Source organism: Moschus berezovskii, chromosome 19 (assembly GCF_049115385.1).
Source record: "Moschus berezovskii isolate FMDL1 chromosome 19, NW_MosBer_1.0, whole genome shotgun sequence".
NCBI lineage: Eukaryota > Metazoa > Chordata > Mammalia > Artiodactyla > Moschidae > Moschus > Moschus berezovskii.
Genome location: NC_142478.1, coordinates 71471732 through 71490367, shown reverse-complemented (window position 1 = coordinate 71490367; position 18636 = coordinate 71471732). Strand labels below are relative to the sequence as shown.

General features: G+C 48.8%; 1 protein-coding gene across 5 annotated transcripts in view; it reads right to left on the bottom strand.

The window, feature by feature from the left end:
* ZNRF3 (zinc and ring finger 3) overlaps nt 1-18636 on the bottom strand; it is a 160819-nt gene that overhangs the window by 85038 nt on the left and 57145 nt on the right. The window lies entirely within an intron of this gene.

The following is an 18636-nucleotide window of genomic DNA, read 5'->3' as shown; positions in this document are numbered from 1 at the left end:
TCAAAGAAACCAGTCACAAAGTCCACAGATTACATCGCTCTACTCAGATGAAAGTCCGGCACAGGGAAATCTATAAATGCAGAATATAGAGTCATGGTTGCGTAAGGCTGGAGGGTTGAGGAATGAGAGGCTGGGGAAGTAGGACCGAAAAGGGACAAGGCTTCTTTTTTGATATGATTTGAATGTTCTAATATGGATTGTGGGGACTCTGATGCTGGGAAAGGTTGGGGGCGGGAGGAGAAGGGGACGACGGAGAATGAGATGGCTGGATGGCATCACCGATTCTGTGGACATGAGTTTGAGTGAACTCCGGGAGTTGGTGATGGACAGGGAGGCCTGGCGTGCTGTGATTCATGGGGTCGCGGAGAGTCGGACACGACTGAGCGACTGAACTGAACTGAACTGAACTGACATTCTACAGCTCTGCGAATATACTAAAAACCACTGAACCCTATACTTTATACAGTGAACTGTATGGGGTGTAAATTATATCTCGACAAAGCTGTTATGAAAGAGCTATGCACATAAAAGGAAAGTTAAAGGAGAAAAAAAAATTAGGGCAGAACTCTAAATAAGAGCAATGGTATGGCGTGCTGAAGAGAATGCAGTCCTGGAGGTCCACTTCCTCGGGCGTAAAGTAGGGACAGGGCCTGCAAGACAGCAGGAGCCAACATACTCGGTAAATTAGGATCCCGGGGCTGGGGGTGAGGGGTATGTATCAAGGCACAGGGTCTAAGAGGGTGGGGTCTTGAGGAAGAGGGACAAGAGGGTGGGTGAGAGCAGAGTGGGGCGGAGGTGCAACCACCCCGTTCGCCACGCCCGAGACCATGGACCCAAGCGAGAGACCTGTCACAGGAAAGCGGGACCCCAGTGATGGATCAGGAACGGGGGTGGGGGGCAAGAGCCTGCAGGGAGGGGAAGGGTGCCTCGGGGCCCTCAAGGACTCACTAGCTCCACCCACAGGCCCTGGGTTCACCCATCCCGTCCCGCCTCTCTGGAATTGCGCTGCTGAGTTTCCAGACTGGAGCCTTCAGAAAGGGACACTGGATGAAAACCGCCTGATTAAAACTGTCCTGTGTTAGTCTGCTAATAGCAGGGGCAGGGGGATAGGGAGGAGAGGAGACCACAACAATAAAAGCAATAAATTATACTCTGCGCCTTCCCACCCGGGACAACCTTGGACGAGTGGCATGAGGGCTCCGTTCGCTTGGATCCTGAGAGAGAGGGGAATGCCTGCCGCCTCCCTGCTCACCCCATGGGGGTTTGGGGAGGATTAACGAGATGATGCCTGAGCTCTGCTCCAGGCCCCCTGCAGACACCACCAGGTCTCAGGCATTATTAGCACAAGCTGGGACAGCCTTCTGCCCTTTCCTCACCTCACTATGACACCTAAGCTTTATTATATCTGCTATTAAAGTTCTCGCTCTAAGAGTGCACCACAGAGGTCACAGCCCAGGCTGGGTCTGCACTGCCTGGCCAGCCTGGTTAACGCCACTCCCTAAACCCTGCTCCTCAACAACAGGGCACCTTTAACCTTTAGCAGGGCACCCAGCATTTGATGCCAGAGACGGATGGTTTAAAAGGCCCTCTAGGATCTCCCTGGTGGCTCAGTGGTAAAGAATTCACCTGCCAATGCAGGAGACACAGGTTCGATCCCTGGTCTGGGAAGAGTCCATGTGCCAGTGGAGCAGCTAAGCCCGTGGGCTACAACTACGGAGCAGTGTACCTCGAGCCTGTGCTCGGCAATGAGAGAAGCCACCTCAATGAGAAGCCCGTGCATCGTGACAAAGAGTGGCCCCCGCTCGCTGCAACTAGAGGAAGCCCGCGCACAGTAAAGAAACCAAAAATAAAAAAAACAAATAATTAAAGGTCCCCTGGATTGGGGGGTTTTGAGACCCTTTGCTTCATGTTACCACCCTTACCCCTCAACATTTAGGACCTGAGGGGAGTGACCGCCAGGCTGGGGAAGGGCATGGGGACAAGCTCCTGGAGTCTTCAAGGACTCTGTTCCTGGGTATCAGACTCATGGACCAGTTTTTGCAGGGTTTAATTTCAAGGCTACCAACCCAGGAGACCAGTATTTCAAAGTGAAGGCAAGGCCACATTGTGTGTGTGTAAAATTGATATAAGAGTCTATACGTGGGCCTCTGTCTTCAAGGGTCTTTATTCAGTTGGGTGAACTAACATTATAAGTTTGTTGTAAAGATCAGAGAAGAGTGGTGGATTGTAATAGCTGCCAGCACTTCTCGTGGGCTTGCTGTGCTCTGGGCACCAGTTTTCCAGTTTTACAGGTGATAATTCACTTGATCCTAACAACCTTGAGTTAGGTATTCTTAGTATTCCCGTTTTTTAGATAAGGAAATCGAGTCAGAGGGGTTCAGTGATTCGTTCAAGGTTACATCCAAGTCAGTGGTATGGCTGAGATTTAAACCCAGGTAGCCTTTACTACCGGAGAAGGCAATGGCAAGCCACTCCAGTACTATTGCCTAGAAAATCCCATGGATGGAGGAGCCTGGTAGGCTGCAGTCTGTGGGGTCGCTAAGGGTCGGACACGACTGAGCAACTTCACTTTCACTTTTCACTTTCCACTTTCACACACTGGAGAAGGAAATGGCAACCCACTCCAGTGTTCTTGCCTGGAGAGTCCCAGGGACGGGGGAGCCTGGTGGGCTTCCGTCTATGGGGTCACACAGAGTTGGACACGACTGAAGTGACTTAGCAGCAGCAGCAGCAGCAGCCTTTACTACTGGAGAAGGCAATGGCAAGCCACTCCAGTACTCTTGCCTAGAAAATCCCACGGATGGAGGAGCCTGGTAGGCTGCAGTCCATGGGGTGGCTAAGGGTCGGACACGACTGAGCGACTTCACTTTTACTTTTCACTTTCACACATTGGAGAAGGAAATGGCAACCCACTCCAGTGTTCTTGCCTGGAGAATCCCAGGGACAGGGGAGCCTGGTGGGCTTCCGTCTATGGGGTCACACAGAGTCGGACACGACTGAAATGACTTAGCAGCAGCAGCAGCAGCCTTTACTACCCTGCCACAGTAGACATAAAATACGACCCCATTCATAGCACCTTCTTGGTGCTGAAAAGAAAATGAACATGTTTTCTCCAACCCAAGTGCTAAGAATGGTTCCTATCCTGATACCGTCTTAGTTATTTGGTTGACCTTGAGTTTAAACCAACGGTGAGAGAAAGGAGAAGGGTTGACAGGGATGTGGGGGACAAGGGACTCCAAAAGTGAGGCATCATCCACTCTGAGGGGCAGCAGAGGAGAAACAGATCGGTTCCCCAGTGAAGAAGGCTTCATGGCCCTCTGCCTCCACAAACCAAAGTTCCAAATCTAGGAATGTGCAAGCAGCCATAATCATCCACCAGACCCATTTAAGACAGAAGCAGCCATGGAAATAAAAATGCCAAATTCATGATGGTGGCCACATTATCTGATATACTGTTTTACATCTCAATCCCTTTATTTTTTGAGAAATCATAAGTGGGTGGGGTTGGAGGGAGCTCTGAGAGGGAGGGGATATATGTATACATATATAGCTGACTCACTTCACTGTACAGCAGAAACCAACAATCATATGCCAATTGAAAAAAAAAAAAGCATAAACCGGATGACTTTGTTACATAAGAAATCTACCCACCGCACCCCCATCTCAAGCACAGTCGACTGACTCCATAAATCAGTAGTCTTCCTAGTATGTCTCCTGTCTGCTTTCAGATACTTTTCCCAATGTCCTGACTGGCAAAAACATAATTCCTACCAATGCAAAGCTCCTAGGTCCTTGTCTAAATGATGGGGGGAAATGTAAAAATAAATTAAACCTCTGAAACTCAACGGGTACCAAAAAGTACCTTGGCATGAAGAAAACTACCAATCTATATCAATTTTTCTAACCTGAAGAAAAAAGTAACACACAATAGCAAATCATAAGTGTACCAACTAGGTTCAGAAACATGTTAATAAAATAACAAGTCATTTTTTAAATTGGGAGGTGGCCAAAGAAGCAGGACTGCAGCAGGACTTCAGTCTGTGTGTCAGCATAGGAGGATAACCAGCCCATCTTTCCATCACCTTTCCCAGGATGTAGTTGACCCAGAGCCAGAAGCTGGAGGACCACTCCCAGCCCAGGCGAGAAAGACCACCCACCATGATAGAGCCCATTGAGAGAACCTGGCTTGGTTCTAGCACCAAACAACTCCAGATCACCCGGGAAGCCTGCTTATCTGATTTCCCACCCTGAGGAGAGGTGAACAGAGCACAGGCTCCGGGCAGCAGCCTCAACTCTGTCTCCTACAGCTGTGGCCTTGAACAGGTCATTGTCATTCAGCCCCTTGGGTCTTCGAGATTCTGCATCTATAAAATGTGGCAAGAAACACCCCGGCTCGTACATCTTCGGATGTGGGGGTAGCAGGGGGTGGCCAGAAGATGGTGACTGCAGCCATGAAATTAAAAGATGCTGCTCCTTCTAAGAAAAGCTATGACAAACCTAGAGAGCATATTAAAAAGCAGAGAAATTACTTTGCCAACAAAGGTCCATCTAGTCAAAGTTATGGCTTTTTTTCCAGTAGTCATGTATGGATGTGCGAGTTGGACCATAAAGAAGGCTGAGCGCTGAATTGCTTTTGGACTGTGGTGTTGGAAAAGATGCTTGAGAGTCCTTGGGACTGCAAGGAGATCAAACCAGTCCATCCTAAAGGAAATCAGTCCTGAATATTCATTGGAAGGACTGATGCTGAAGCTCCAATACTTTGGCCACCTGATGTGAGGAGCTGAGTCACTGGAAAAGACCCTGATGCTGGGAAAGATTGAAGGCAGGAGGAGAAGGGGATGACAGAGGACGAGATGGTTGGATGGCATCACTGACTCAATGGACGTGAGTTTGAGGAAGCTCCGGGAGATGGCGAAGGACAGGGAAGCCTGGCATGCTGCAGTCCATGGGGTTGCAAAGAGTCGGACACGACTGAGCTACCGAACAACAGCAACAACAAGAGGGTGGCACCTCAGACGCAGGTCCCCTTACTGCTCAATGAGACAAAATCTGTGGCTGCTTAACGACTTAAGCAGTAACCTTCTGCCTTAGCACTTAGGATCAAGGCTTGAGATGGAGTGGAATGTCTGCAGAAAAAGCACCGCCTTAAAACTGCCACTCCTGGGACTGGACTTCCCTGGAGGGCCAGTGGTTAAGATTCCACGCTTCCAATCAGGGGACGTGAGTGTGATCCCTGCTTGGCTTGAGGAACTAAGATCCCATATGCCACACTGTGCAGCCAAATAAATAAATAAAGTAAAATAAAAATGTAGTTTTTCAAACAAAAGCCAATCAAACAAACCAAAACTGCCGCTCCTTCATGGGTTGACAGTCTTCTCTCTTTTGGTAGTTTGGGAGATTTTTGCTTTATGTCTACATTGGGCTATTGTACTGCAGCATGTCCAGGTGTGGACTTGTGGGTTTATTTTAATTCACCTTGTTAAAGCAAAGCACTGGGTGTGTTTCATTCTGAAAACTTGTACCTTGTTTTGCCTCTGGAAAATTCTCAGGCTTCATCTCTGAATAGCGCTTGTCTGCTACTGGCCTGTCTCTCTTCCTCAAGAGCACCTACTGGATCTGGTGGGAGGCTCAGGTCTTCCCTACATGTGACCCAGCTACTCTATTGAAACATTTTTACTCCTCCTCTTCAGCATTCTGCGTATTTTCCAATTCACTAATCCTATCTGTATGTTTGTCCAGTACGGGGCTTCATTCATCAAGATTTGAATTTCGTTCTCAATTTTCATTTCTGGCATTTGCACTTTTTTTTTCATACCTACCTATTAATACTTCCTTTCTGTCTGTTGTGTCTCCTGTTTTCTTATAGCTGTAATTTCTTCCGTCTCTGATAAATCTAAACATGCATTTTACAGTCAATACTGGACTGCTCTATTTTCACGTAACTCTGTATCTCTCAGTGTTGATTTGGTTGGCTATCTTTAGTACTTCAGATGTTCTGGAGTTTTGGTTTGCAAGTCCACTCGGAGTTAGTCAGCAGGAGGTGGAGTGGAGTCAGGTGGGGGTGGCAGTGGGGGTGGGTCTCTTCTGCACCACCCCTCCCCCACAGTTTTGTGGTCACTTCTCCCAGGGTCCGCCTCATGTTGACAGGTCAGGACCCCTAGCACATAGTGACGCAGGCAAACTTCAGTCGTGCCTCCAGGTGATGCTGGGCCACGAGTGGGCTGCAGGATTGTGTCTGCTTCTTCCCAGTGCCCTAGACTTCACCCTGAGCAGTAATTGTCTTGGATGTTTTTAGCTTCCTTCCACAGCCAGAGCGGCCAGCCCAGACCTTGTTTTCAGCAGTGAGTCTGGCTCGTGGGCTACTTTTAGTTCCCTCTGCCCCAGCAGAGCAGGGCTCCCAGCTACACAGCCTACTTCCAGACTCCCAGCGGAGTGGGGCTGTGGCTTCAGCATAAAAAGGCTGATGTTTTTTATTTGGTTGTGTGTTTTTCACAGATATGTCTGTCTTGTTTTTGAGCATAATTGCATCTTTAATTTTCTTTTTATATTTGGTGTTTGGAACTAGGGGCGGGGCCGGGGGGGCGGGAGGAAAGCAACTCCAAATTAAACATAAACACTGAGCAGAAGGTGAATATTTAAACAAAGACTTGAAGGAGGTAAGGGTGAGAGCCATGCCTGCAGGAAGAAAATTATCCCAGAAAACAGGGAACAACCGCAAGTGCAAGAAGCCTGAGGCAGGTCTGCAGGGCCTGAGGAAGAGAGTGGGCAAGGGCGATGGAACGAGGCAGAAAGGCGAGGGCTTTACAGGCCCTCCTAGGCAGGTGGGGATTCTCAACAGAGCAGCGAGAGAGAGGGCCGGGCCTGGGGTTTAACAGGGCTGCTCTGGCTGCTCCATTTGGGGAAAGATGGGTGGGGAGGGTGGCAGGAAGTGGGAGCGGAGGTGAAGGGACACCAGCTAGGAGGCCGAGAACCCAGAGGAGAAATGACGGTGGGTAAGGACAGGGCAGACGTGGTGAAAGCGGTCGGGTTCTGAATATAATCTGAAGGTAGAGCAGCAGGAATTGTCGACGGATTGGACGTGGGTGGAGGAGAGAGATGGTAGTCAAGAAGGGCCCCGAGGATAGAAATGTGAATGCCTGAGATGAAAAAGAATGACGGAACAGGTTTGTTTTGGAAGGAGTTCAGTTCTGAACACTAAAATGAAAGCTGGGCCCTGTCTTACTACAAAGATACGAAAATGACTGTGAGACTCAAAAGAAGACTGAGGACTATTATCCAGAATGTATAAAGAACTCTTAAAACTCCATAACAGAAACACAAACAATCCAGGTAAAAATGGGGAGAGGATCTGAATAAAGACTCCACAGAGGGAGTGACAAGGGTGGCGAATGAGCGCACGGAAAGACGCTCAGCGTCATCAGCCGCCAGAGAGACGCAACCGCCACAAGACAGGCTGCCACACACCCCGAGAAGGGCTGAAACGAAAGGACTCACGATACGAAGGGATGGTGAGGATGCAGAGCAATGGGAGCTCTCGTGCACTGTTTTCTGGAAGGCAAAGTGGCACAGTCACTCTGGAAAAGCAGTTTGGCAGCTTCTTATAAAATAAGACACAGACCTACCGGGTGACCCAGCCATTCTACTCCTGGGCATTTACACGAGAGAAATGAAAACATTTGCCCACACAAATCTTGTACTCAAATAGTCATAGCAGCTTTGCTTGCAAAAGCCAGAAAGTGGGAACAACCCAGTGTCCATGAACAAAGTAAATGACTAAATAAGATCTGGTATATCCATACAATGGAATACTACCCAGCCATAAAGAGCTACAAAACACGGATGCGTGCTACAAGACAGATGACCGTCAAAATCAACACACCGAATAAAGGAACCCAGCCTTCCTCCCCTCCCCACAGAAAGGGTACATAATGCTGTTTCCATCAATGCAAAATTCTAGAAAATAGAAGCTTATCTGTAGTGACAGGAGGCAGACCAGTGATCCTCTGGGGCTGGGCCAGAGGAAGGGATGGGCTGCCAAGGGATAAGAAATTTTCATGGGTAATGAAAACACTGGTTGTGGTGTTGGTTTCACAAGGTGATCTACATCTATCAAAACTTCCTACATTTTACCTTTAAATGGTTACTTTATGGTATATAAACACTAATTAAAAGTTTGTTTGTTTGTTTTAAGGAAATTGCTGAATTCAGGGCAAAAAACAAAGACAACATTCTAAAAAGAGTCAGCAACTCCACCATGGAGCTCTCCACCCCAACCAAACATCAGAAGCAACTCAGTGCCGACATTCAGTTATGTAAATAGGCTGTTCATTCATAAACATGTAATGACCTAGGAAAGAAGGAAGAAAACTTTCCTTCTCTGATTCAGCTCTAGCTTAGAACCGGACCAGGAAAACCAATACGAGACGACATCTTTTCTAGATCACGAGTGTGGATTTGGCGCTTCGGGCTTTGTAAACCCTAATCTTGGTGGAATAGAGCCTGAAGCCGAGAGTGGGGCCCTCTGGGTGTCTCACCATCCCATCAGAGGCAGTGTACGCGCTGAGCCACACGAGCCCTCTCCGCTTCGCTCTTCCAAAAGGACATTCCCGCTACCAGCCAGTGTGCATGGAATAACTTTACATCTGACGCACAGGAACTAAGCAGTCCCTTACCTGTAACTCTGCATTCAGGCTTTTATTCTTACAAACCCAAAGAATGCACAAACCAAATTCCAGTCAGAGACCAGTAACAGTGAAATTCTTAAGGGTGGGGGCAGCAATGTGGCGGCTCGTTCACCCCCCCACACCTCTCCCAACACAGGCTGTGCCTTCACACATATGTGTTCGTCCATGCACACACAACTGTGTCACGATGCACCACTAACAGCACATGCAGTGTGACCACATGCAAACACGGGACAGAGATAATACAGTTGTCCATCAGTGTCCACGGCAACTGGTTCCAGAATGCCACCCCCATCCCCCATTCTCCTGCATACCAAAATCCAAGGATGCTCAAGTCCCTTGTACAAAATGGTGCGTATTTGCATATGATCTACACAGGTGGCGCTAGTGGTAAAGAACCCGACTGCCAATGCGGAGATGTAAGAGACGCGGGTTCGATCCTTAGGTCGGGAAGATAATCTGGAGGAGGGCATGGGAACCCACACCAGTACTCTTGCCTGGGAAATGCCATGGACAGAGGAGCCTGAAGGGCTGCAGTCCAAAGCGGTACGAGGAGTCAGACATGACTGAAGTGACTGAGCACACCAAATACACTCGTCCTTCTGTTCACTTTATGTCATCTCTAGATTACTTATAACATTCAACACAAGGTCAATAGTTGTAAATACAATGTAATGCTAAAGACATGAGTTTGAGTGAACTCCAGGAGTTGGTGATAGACAGGGAGGCCTGTGGTGCTGTGATTCATGGGGTCGCGGAGAGTTGGACACGACTGAGCAACTGAACTGAACTGAATGCTAAAGAGTCACCAGCATGAGGCAAATCCAGTTTCCGCATTTGGGGACTTTCTGGAATTCTGCTTCCCAACCGAACACTTTCCGTCTGTGGCTGGCTGGATCCAAGGCCGACAGACGCTGGTTCTGGATTCTGTCATGGGAGGCTGCCTGATCGGAGGAGCACTGGTAACATTTCAGTACAATGACTAGAGACAGAGGTCGTCCCTCTCTGGGAAAAATGAGAGACCGCTTGTGTCTTTTAAGGAACTGAACCAGAGACTGTTCGAAGGTGGCCTGAACACGTCAGTGCCACAGACAACTACATCACACCCTCTGCATCCCGAGCCTTCCGTGTAAGGTCAGAGGTCATAGAAGTCCTTCAGTGAAGGCTGCGGCTTTAGGCCAGGGCCGTCTGGCAGCACCTTCCATGATGATGGGGATGCTCTGTTTCTGCAGTGACACTGCGGGAGCCATGAGCCACATGTGGCCGTGGAAACTGGGCAATTGCACTTTAAGTTTTACTTAATCTTAACGAATTCAAATTTAAGGAGCCACACCTGGCTAGCGACTGTCATGTTAACCTTAGACTCTGAAATCTATTATTTCCCTCTGATCTCAAGAGAGGGAAAAACAAAAAAAGTCTAGAGATACTCTTTACCCTGTTCTCCTCAAATTTTCTTAAAAGTCAGGATTGGCTCAAATCTAGAAGATAAAGAAATGTGTTGGATGCTGCAGGCTTACTGGGGAACTGTTGTGGTTAAGAGATCTTGTTTGGGCAGCACCATGCAGCGCAGAATAAAACAAAACAAAACACCATGGGAAACCAGCAGTGAAGGTGTTCTGGGGTCAGAGACCAGTGGGAGGTCAGGTGACACAGGAAACTTGGGAGCAAAAGGCAGAGCTCAGGCTGCCGGTGATCTCCCTGGGTTCAGTTCAGTTCAGTTCAGTCGCTCAGTCGTGTCTGACTCTTTGCGACCCCATGAATCACAGCACGCCAGGCCTCCCTGTCCATCACCAACTCCCGGAGTTCACTCAAACTCATGTCCACAGAGTCGGTGATGCCATCCAGCCATCTCATTCTCTGTCGTCCCCTTCTCCTCCCGCCCCCAACCTTTCCCAGCATCAGAGTCTTTTCCAGTGAGTCAACTCATCGCATGAGGTGGCCAAAGTATTGCAGTTTCAGCTTTAGCATCAGTCCTTCCAATGAACACCCAGGATTGATCTCCTTTAGAATGGACTGGTTGGATCTCCTTGCAGTATAAGGGACTCTCAAGAGTCTTCTCCAACACCACAGTTCAAAAGCATCAATTCTTCGGCGATCTCCCTGGGTCGTCTCGGGCAAAAAAAAAAAAAAAATTATTTTTTTCTTTCTGGACCTCAGTTTCTCCACAATACACAGGATTTAACCATCCGCCCCATCCTATTCACAGAGCTGTAAGAAAGGTAAGGTAATGAGCACCGAAGAGTACCAGGGGCTTCCCTGGGGACTCAGACGGTAAAGAATCTGCCTGAAATGCAGCAGACCCAGGTTTAATCTCTGGATCAGGAAGATCCTCTGGAGGAGGAGATGGCAACCCACTCCAGTATTCTTGCCTGGAGAATTCCACGGATAGAGGAGTCTGGCAGGCTACAGTCCTTGGGGTCACAAAGAGTTGGATACAACTGAGCCACGAAGGGGCTGGAGCCCACAAGAGCCTGGCAGGCGATGGGCACTGCTATGGTCTGAATGCTTGTGTCCCCACAGAATTCTTCTGTTGCAGTCTTAGCCCCCAAAGGTGATGGTATTAAGTGGGTGGGGCCTCGAGGGGGTGCTTATGTCAGGTATGGCATCAGTGCCTTGTGAATGAGGCTCCACAGAACTCTCTGGCCTCTTCTGCCATGTGAGGATGCAGTGAGAAGTCTGAAGCCCAGGAGAGGTCCCTCACCAACTATGCTGGCACCCAGATCTCAGAATTGCAGCCTCCAGAAAAGTGAGAAATAAATTTCTGTTCCTTATAAGCTGCCCAGTCCATGGTATTTTGTTGAAACAGGCCCAAAGATCTAAAAGTCTGAACAACAACGGAGATTCCACATCCAGAACTGAAAACACCCTGATTTCAGAAGGGAGCAGCAAGGCAGACCCACAGGTAGCTTGTAACTCCTAAGAAGGTTGCCCAAAATAGGTCTTTTTAAAATACAGTCCCTGTCAGACTTCCCTGGTGGTCTACTGGTTAAGAATCTGCCTGTCAATACAGAGGCCACGGGTTCAATCCCTGGTCAGGGAAGATCCCAAATGCTACAGAGCAATTAAACCCATGTACCACATCTACTAGAACTCGTGCTTTGCAACAAGAGAAGCCACCGCAATGAAACACCTGCACACTGCAATGAAGTATAGCACCTACACAGACTGCAGCCAGGGAACACCGCACAGCGGCGAAGACAGAGCAGAGTCACGCACATATATACACTGTATAGATCCTATCAGGAGGACCAAGATCCACAGGATCCAAGAGCCTTGACTTCAGATGCTAACTCCAATGCTCAACCCTTCCTGCTAGACCAGACTTCCAATTCAGTGCGGGAGCTCAGAAATCGCCAGCAGTTCTTGGCCGCCACTGACCAGAAGCCCTGGGCACCGTGAGGTGAGCAGTCCGGTGGGGACTGACTGGGAATGGGCACGACGGAACCTTCTGGGCTGGTGGTCGTGTTGTTCCTTATCTTGACCAAAGAGACAAAGGCTGAGTTCCGCAAGGGGCCACCGTGTGGTACACTTAAGATCTGTACATCTCATTCCATGCACATTTTAACCACAAAGAAGGGACTGTAAACACACAAAAAATGCAAAGTCCAGCCATACACATAACCCCAATCAGAATCTCCAGGACTGGGACACAGACTAGGGATTTTAACATGATTCTGATGAAGATGAACTTCTGAGGCCGCTTTGAAAATTACTTGCCTATGCCAAAGAAAACAGGTCAAGGGTAGACAAGCAAGATAATTCAACTTAGGTTTCTCACTTTCTATCTGAAACTGACTACATGACAGGAATCATAACTCGATGCTCCCAAGAAGTAGCGGGAAGAATGATATGACAGTGGCCACTATTTGACAATTATTGTTATTTACAAAAGTCACAATTGTATATGGTAATAGGATGCCATTACTTCTAGATGTGAACATGTGCCTTGGTGAATGGGCATCTTTTTATCCATCGGAGAGCATAACCTTAATTTACAAGAAGTCCACTGGGGCCGGAGGTTTATCTCCATCATGAACTGTGCTGCTCTCCTGGGGTGGGGGGTGCAGGCGGCAGCAGCCAGCGGGTGTGGCAGTCCAAGGGCGAGTGCCCACCAAGCTGCCTGGTTCCACAGCTCGGGGGTCACTTTCCGTGTGGGAGTCAGAGAGCTGCTGGGCCAGAGGCTTGTGTAAACTGAGCCTGCTTCTTCCTCCAGGAAGACCAGCCTGTATTTTCTTGTTTCTGAGGTCTAATTATTTTCAACAAAACTGGGATTCTCACCCCTGTGGTCTTAAGATGAGCCTGAGAAGCAACTCGGCTTCCCTTGGGAAGGATGGGACGGTGAAGTCCAAAAGGTAACCTTCCGGAGCGCTTGTGATGGTGAGGACTTCCGGACCAGAAAGGGCACCCTCCTCCAGGGCCTGGCCTTCCCACGAGGCTGTGTGCTTCCCAGCTGATGACCCCGGTTCCGTTTAGTCCTTGCTATAAGATGTGAGGACAAAATGTACCAGATGCAAGTCATTTGGTTTTGAACACAGTCAACTTGTTTACCTAGAGCTGAGAGAGAAGCCAAACTGGGAAACGGGCCAAGTGAAGGAAGCTGGAGGAGTCGGCACCCACAGAGGGCAGAAGGACCGAGTGCGGCCGGCCCCCAGCCTGAGGCTCCCGGAGTCTCTGTGGCCATCAGGGCCACTCCCTCATCCTCGGCCCCCGTGGGCAGCAACCACTGCCAGGTACACAGTCTTCACAAACCTCAGTGCAGGTCATATCCACTCCTTCACTGGAGATTGACAGTCCTGAGCAAGAGGAGAGGCCTGTGCTCAGGAGGCGACATGTCCAAAGAGACAGGGCGGCCGCTGGACCCACAGGCAAACCAGCCACTCTGAGCCCCCTCCACCGACAAGGCCCCTGAGTCCCTGGGTCATGTGCCTGCCCCAACAGGAAAAAATACCCAACTTTTCAGTCATTTTCTGGATCTGAGGGAGACAAAGGTAAAACCGACTTTTATCCATCTCCAAATCAATCAATGGTGACTAGTAACCTCGGCTCTTATTAACAACTGGGCAGAAGCGTCACTTGCTTTTTGAAGCATCCTTCTTCCCCCTCAAAGTTCTCCACACTCCCAGATGGAGTGTTCCCACCTCTTGAATGGGTGCAATCTCGAGGAGGTAGTATATTGATAATATTACTAGATGCAATGAGATGAACAAGGTCTCAGAAACAGTGAGCTAGTTATTATCCATCAGAAAGCAATTTGTAAGTTTATAAACCTGGTCAATAAATTTACTGAGCATCCTCTGGGGTCAGGCACTGTGACAGGTGCTGGGAGTGGTATGGTGAAGGATGCCCCTCTGCTGGATGCACACTAAGGATGCCCCCCTGCTGGAGGGGCTCCGGATGACAATCCTCAGCTGGCAGTCCTATGACTGAGCCTTATCCGGTGCCACCAGAGCAGGACCCCGGCTCTGCAAAGCCCCTCGACAGAGATGGAATTTGGAAAGCATTGCTCTGGCTCCAAGCCACAGTGACGTCGTACACCAAGTGTCCTAAACCAAAGACACTGGGCTTTCCCAGTGGTCCAATGGTTAAGAATCCGCCTTGCAAGGCAAGGGACACCGGTCAATCGTGGTCCAGGAAGATCCCACGTGCCTCAGAGCAACTAAGCCTGTGCTTCACAATTACTGAAGCCCGAGCTCCTAGAGCCTGTGCTCCGCAACCAGAGAAGCCACCGCAGTGAGAAGTCCACGCACCGCGACTAGACAGAAGTCCCCGATCACTGCAACTAGAGAAAGCCTGAGGGCAGCAACAAAGACCCAGCACAGCCAAAAAATAATAAATCTTAAAAAAAAAAAAAGACACTAACATAAATCTACACTGCTCTACAATGCTCTTCCAAATGCAGACAGCCTTGAACAAAATGCCCTGTGGTCTGCCCAATATTACCTTTCTAGATCTGATTCAAATTTTCCTTCTTAACAAATCAATATGTGCTGGGAGCGGGAGGTGCCCCTCAGGACTCTCTGTGCCGCTGGACCCCACTTAGCTGCTGAGGCCCCTGAGGGCTAAAGACATTTTGTAGTGAAAAGCAGTAGTGGCTCTCAGGCCCAATCTTTCCTCCAGAACTAACCTGGCCTGATTCCAAAGCCCTTTGGGGACTATTTATCCCCCATCCCTGAAGGAATGGAGACCCCCTCCCCTCCGCACCACTACAGGAGGCCTTCAAACGTCCAGGTGTATAAGAAGCAGGCATGCCCCTAAGAAGGCATGAGTCTAAGAAAAAGTTTTCTCAGCTCTCTGGCAGATAAAGTTAAAGCAGGAATGTGTGAAGCCCTCCACACGCACCTCACGTACTGCTTTGGGCAATTAAGTGATTCTTTTTTTTTCTTTTTGCTCAGCTCGAGGCTCAAAGCTAGTGGGGAAACTGTCTCCAGCAGAGCGGGTGACTTCAAAGGACTGAAAGGCAGGCCCCTGGCTCTGCAGACACGCCTCTCTTCCTGGAGGAGAAAAGGCAGAACCGGCTTCCCCAAATTCCCTGTGCTCCTGCTCCTCAATTGGTCGTGAAGAAAACACCAGCCCCAGAGAAGGAAAGGAGCGAAGAGTCGGGAGATCCCTTTGTTTCTAGGAAGCTCGGGATTTCATCCCGTGAAAGACACTGCTGCTAAAAAAAGAAAGAAAATCAAGGAAACAGAAATGAAAGGCTGCTGAGAAAATTGAAAACATGTCATCAAACACTTCTTTGTAATAGGAAGACCTAAAGGTGTTGGCAGAAACGACCCCTCCCTACCTTACCTGTTCTACACACCTGTCTGGTCCCTTGTATTTCAGGGCAGGCCTCACACAGCACTTGACCAGCCCACTTCTATCCCAGAAAGCAGCCTGTGAAGAACAGGCCCGCTACTTGAAGGCACTGCTGGCCAAGCCAGACATCCCTGTCTCTGACCATCTCTGTGGTATTTGATGTGTTCCAGTGAAGGGCAGAGCCACCGACCATCAGTCAGGTGGGCCAACTGGTCCACCACGTGGGCGTCCCTGTCCCAGAGACAGAGAGGACCCTTTGCACGCCACCCTGCCCAGCGGACAGGACCTCAGTGGGCCATCGGGGGTTGGTGTGGGAGCAAACAGAAGAACGGCTTACTGTCAGTTTCCCAGCCATGTTTAGTACTGGAAGTCCTATCAACTAGCCCTAAAGTAAAACCAGAGGATTCAAGGTGGTACATGGGCGGACTTTTGAAAACAACACACATATGTTCATTTTAGTATGAGTTAGAAAAAGTTAACGAGCACAAATTCTTGATGCAAGTCTCCTTTCAAAAGTACCATTTTTCACCAAAGCTCAAATACCATCAACCAAACATGGCGAGGAAAAAATTAAACTAGGACACACCATGGGTTCTGAGACATTCCAATGTCAGAGATTACATGATACCAAAAAGGAAAGCCTCTAAAAATCAATAAGATAAGTTATTTCAGTGTTTAGAATTACGGTCACTTTAAAGAAAATTTTCAAATAAACAACCGTGGCTCACAGGTATGGGAGGAAACGTGAAGGTGTTACGAGAATAACCACGTTATACAAGAGTGCACAGAGCGAGCCATGAGCCACGCCTGCTCCAGGGGCTTTACAGACTGAACACACTTCATCTAGGAAACAACTCCACAGGCTTCCCTGGTGGTCCAGGGCTTGAGAATCCACGCACCAATACAGGGGACATGGGTCTGACCCCTGGTCTAAGAAGATCCCACCTGAGCAACCAAGCCTGTGAGCCACGACTGCTGAGCCTGCTCCAGAACTCGGGGGCCACGGCCCCTGAGCCCATACGCCCTAGAGTCTGTGCTCCCCAGCATGAGGAGCCACCACAATGAGAAGCCCGGGAGCCACAACTGGAGAGTAGTCCCCACTCAGTGCAACTAGAGAAAAAGCCCATGTGGCAATGAAGACCCAACACAGCCAAAAATAAATAAATCTTTCAAAAAAAATTTTTTTAATAGTTTAAAAAAATCCCACAACAAGGTACCGCATCATGCCTGTTAGAGCAGTGAACTGCAGTTCGAGGGGGCTGGTGACCTGCCCAATGTCACTCTCTCTCTCTCACACACACTTAGACACACACAGAACCCAGCCCAGCACCAGGCATATGGGTCCCAGCTCCCTGCTCTTCTGAGCCTCCCCAGAGAATTCTGGGTAGGAGCATGGGAAATCATGGATATGCAACCATTTCTGACTTACAAAAATGGCAAGTTCAAAGGATTCAACCTAAGAGCTGCACGAGCCATTTGTTAAATGTCTAATTAACAGCTGGCACGTGACTGACTGGAGCCAATTCCTTTTAGGACAGAGTGGAACCTCAGTCTTGGGTGGTGCGTGTCCCTAACCTCAATCCAAAACCCTGAAACTTTTGAAATATTCGAGAATGTTTACCTAAAGCCCTCTTCGTCTTCTTCAAACTCTGTCTCGAGACTTGGATTTCGGTCTCCAGAACCCACTGGAGCACATGAAGGGGTACTGGAGAAACGCATAAAAAGGAGAAATGCAAGTATGTTCCTTTCCTCAACTGCAGGACTGGCCTGCAAGCAGGTTCAAAGCAACCTGGAGAGTCAACTGACGATTCTCCGGGTTGATCTTTCACGGGCTGTGGCCTCACCCCATCAAGCTGTGTAAGCTCGTGGCAGGAGGGCAAGAGCCATAAGTCAGGGCTGGCCAAATATTTCTCCAGATGAATGATTTGGTTTATCAAGGGCACAGAGTATCAGGGTTTATGCCCAGGTCCGTTTCTAAATGCGATTACGTAATACATGACCCCCAGAGCAGGGACCCCCACCCGCCTTGCCTTTCCTGTCGGCACCTGCACGTGCGGCCCGGCTCCAGCCAGCACCCTTCACACGCTGGTCTCATCTGTTCTCAGATGAATGGGGCCCCTGGGGTTGTGCAACACGCTGGCCCTTCCTGCATGCATAGAGAGAAGGGAGCTCGGGTTTCTAATAACTCTGGGCAGATGCCCAGAGAAGATCTGAAGTGAAGCAGAAACCTGATACACAAAACTGTGATCATCACGGAGGAAGGCAAGGGGAAACCTGGATCTTATTTTAGGAAAATACTTTATTCTGACATTTAACTCAAAATACCTTAACGGTCAGGGACTCTGAGCAGGTTAAAGGCTCCTCATTCTAAGAACGGCACGGTCCCCCGACATTAGGAACTTCTTTTTATTTCTTTGTAACTTGCAGAGCTCATTTTCATTATTGATATACCTCCACAGACTCCTAATTCCAGAGAAGTTTTAAATACACACATTCTCAAACGTGGTCTTTTTTTTTTTTTCTAAATCGTCAACAGCACCAGAAAAAATTAACTCGAGCCTGAGAAGATTATCTTCATAAACATTATATTCTTAATAGAAGTAAACTGCTCTTTTCCCTTAAGCAAAATAGGACATTATGCAGCCCCTTTTGTGCTCGGCTTTCAAAAACGTGAATGGGAACACTTTCCCAAAGTCACAAATATACAAAGCGACCAAACAAAAATTGCAAAAAAAAAAAAAAACACATGGAAATGAAAAACTTCTCTCTGCTGAAAGGAACTGCTCTTTGTTGATAAAAGGGAGGTTCAAACATATTTTAAATATTTTTAAACAAAGGCCTAGCTGATGGCCCTTAATCCATCCATCCAGTTCAACTTTCGGAGCAGGCAGCTGCTGCTGAGGAGTGCCCATCCAGAAGGGAGGGCCTGGAGGCATTTCCTCAGCGTCCCACATTCCTGGGGGACACGGGACTTAGCCAACTTAACAGCGATTTGCAACCTCCAATGCGAGCACGACAACATCTTCATAAAAGTTTTACAAGGACATCCTGCCGAGAACCAAACTACCACGAAAGAGGGGAGTTGCAGGGCCCTGGAGCACCCCCAGCAGGGCGCTTTTTTGGCCACCACTCCTCCCAGTGCGGCTCACACAGGCGG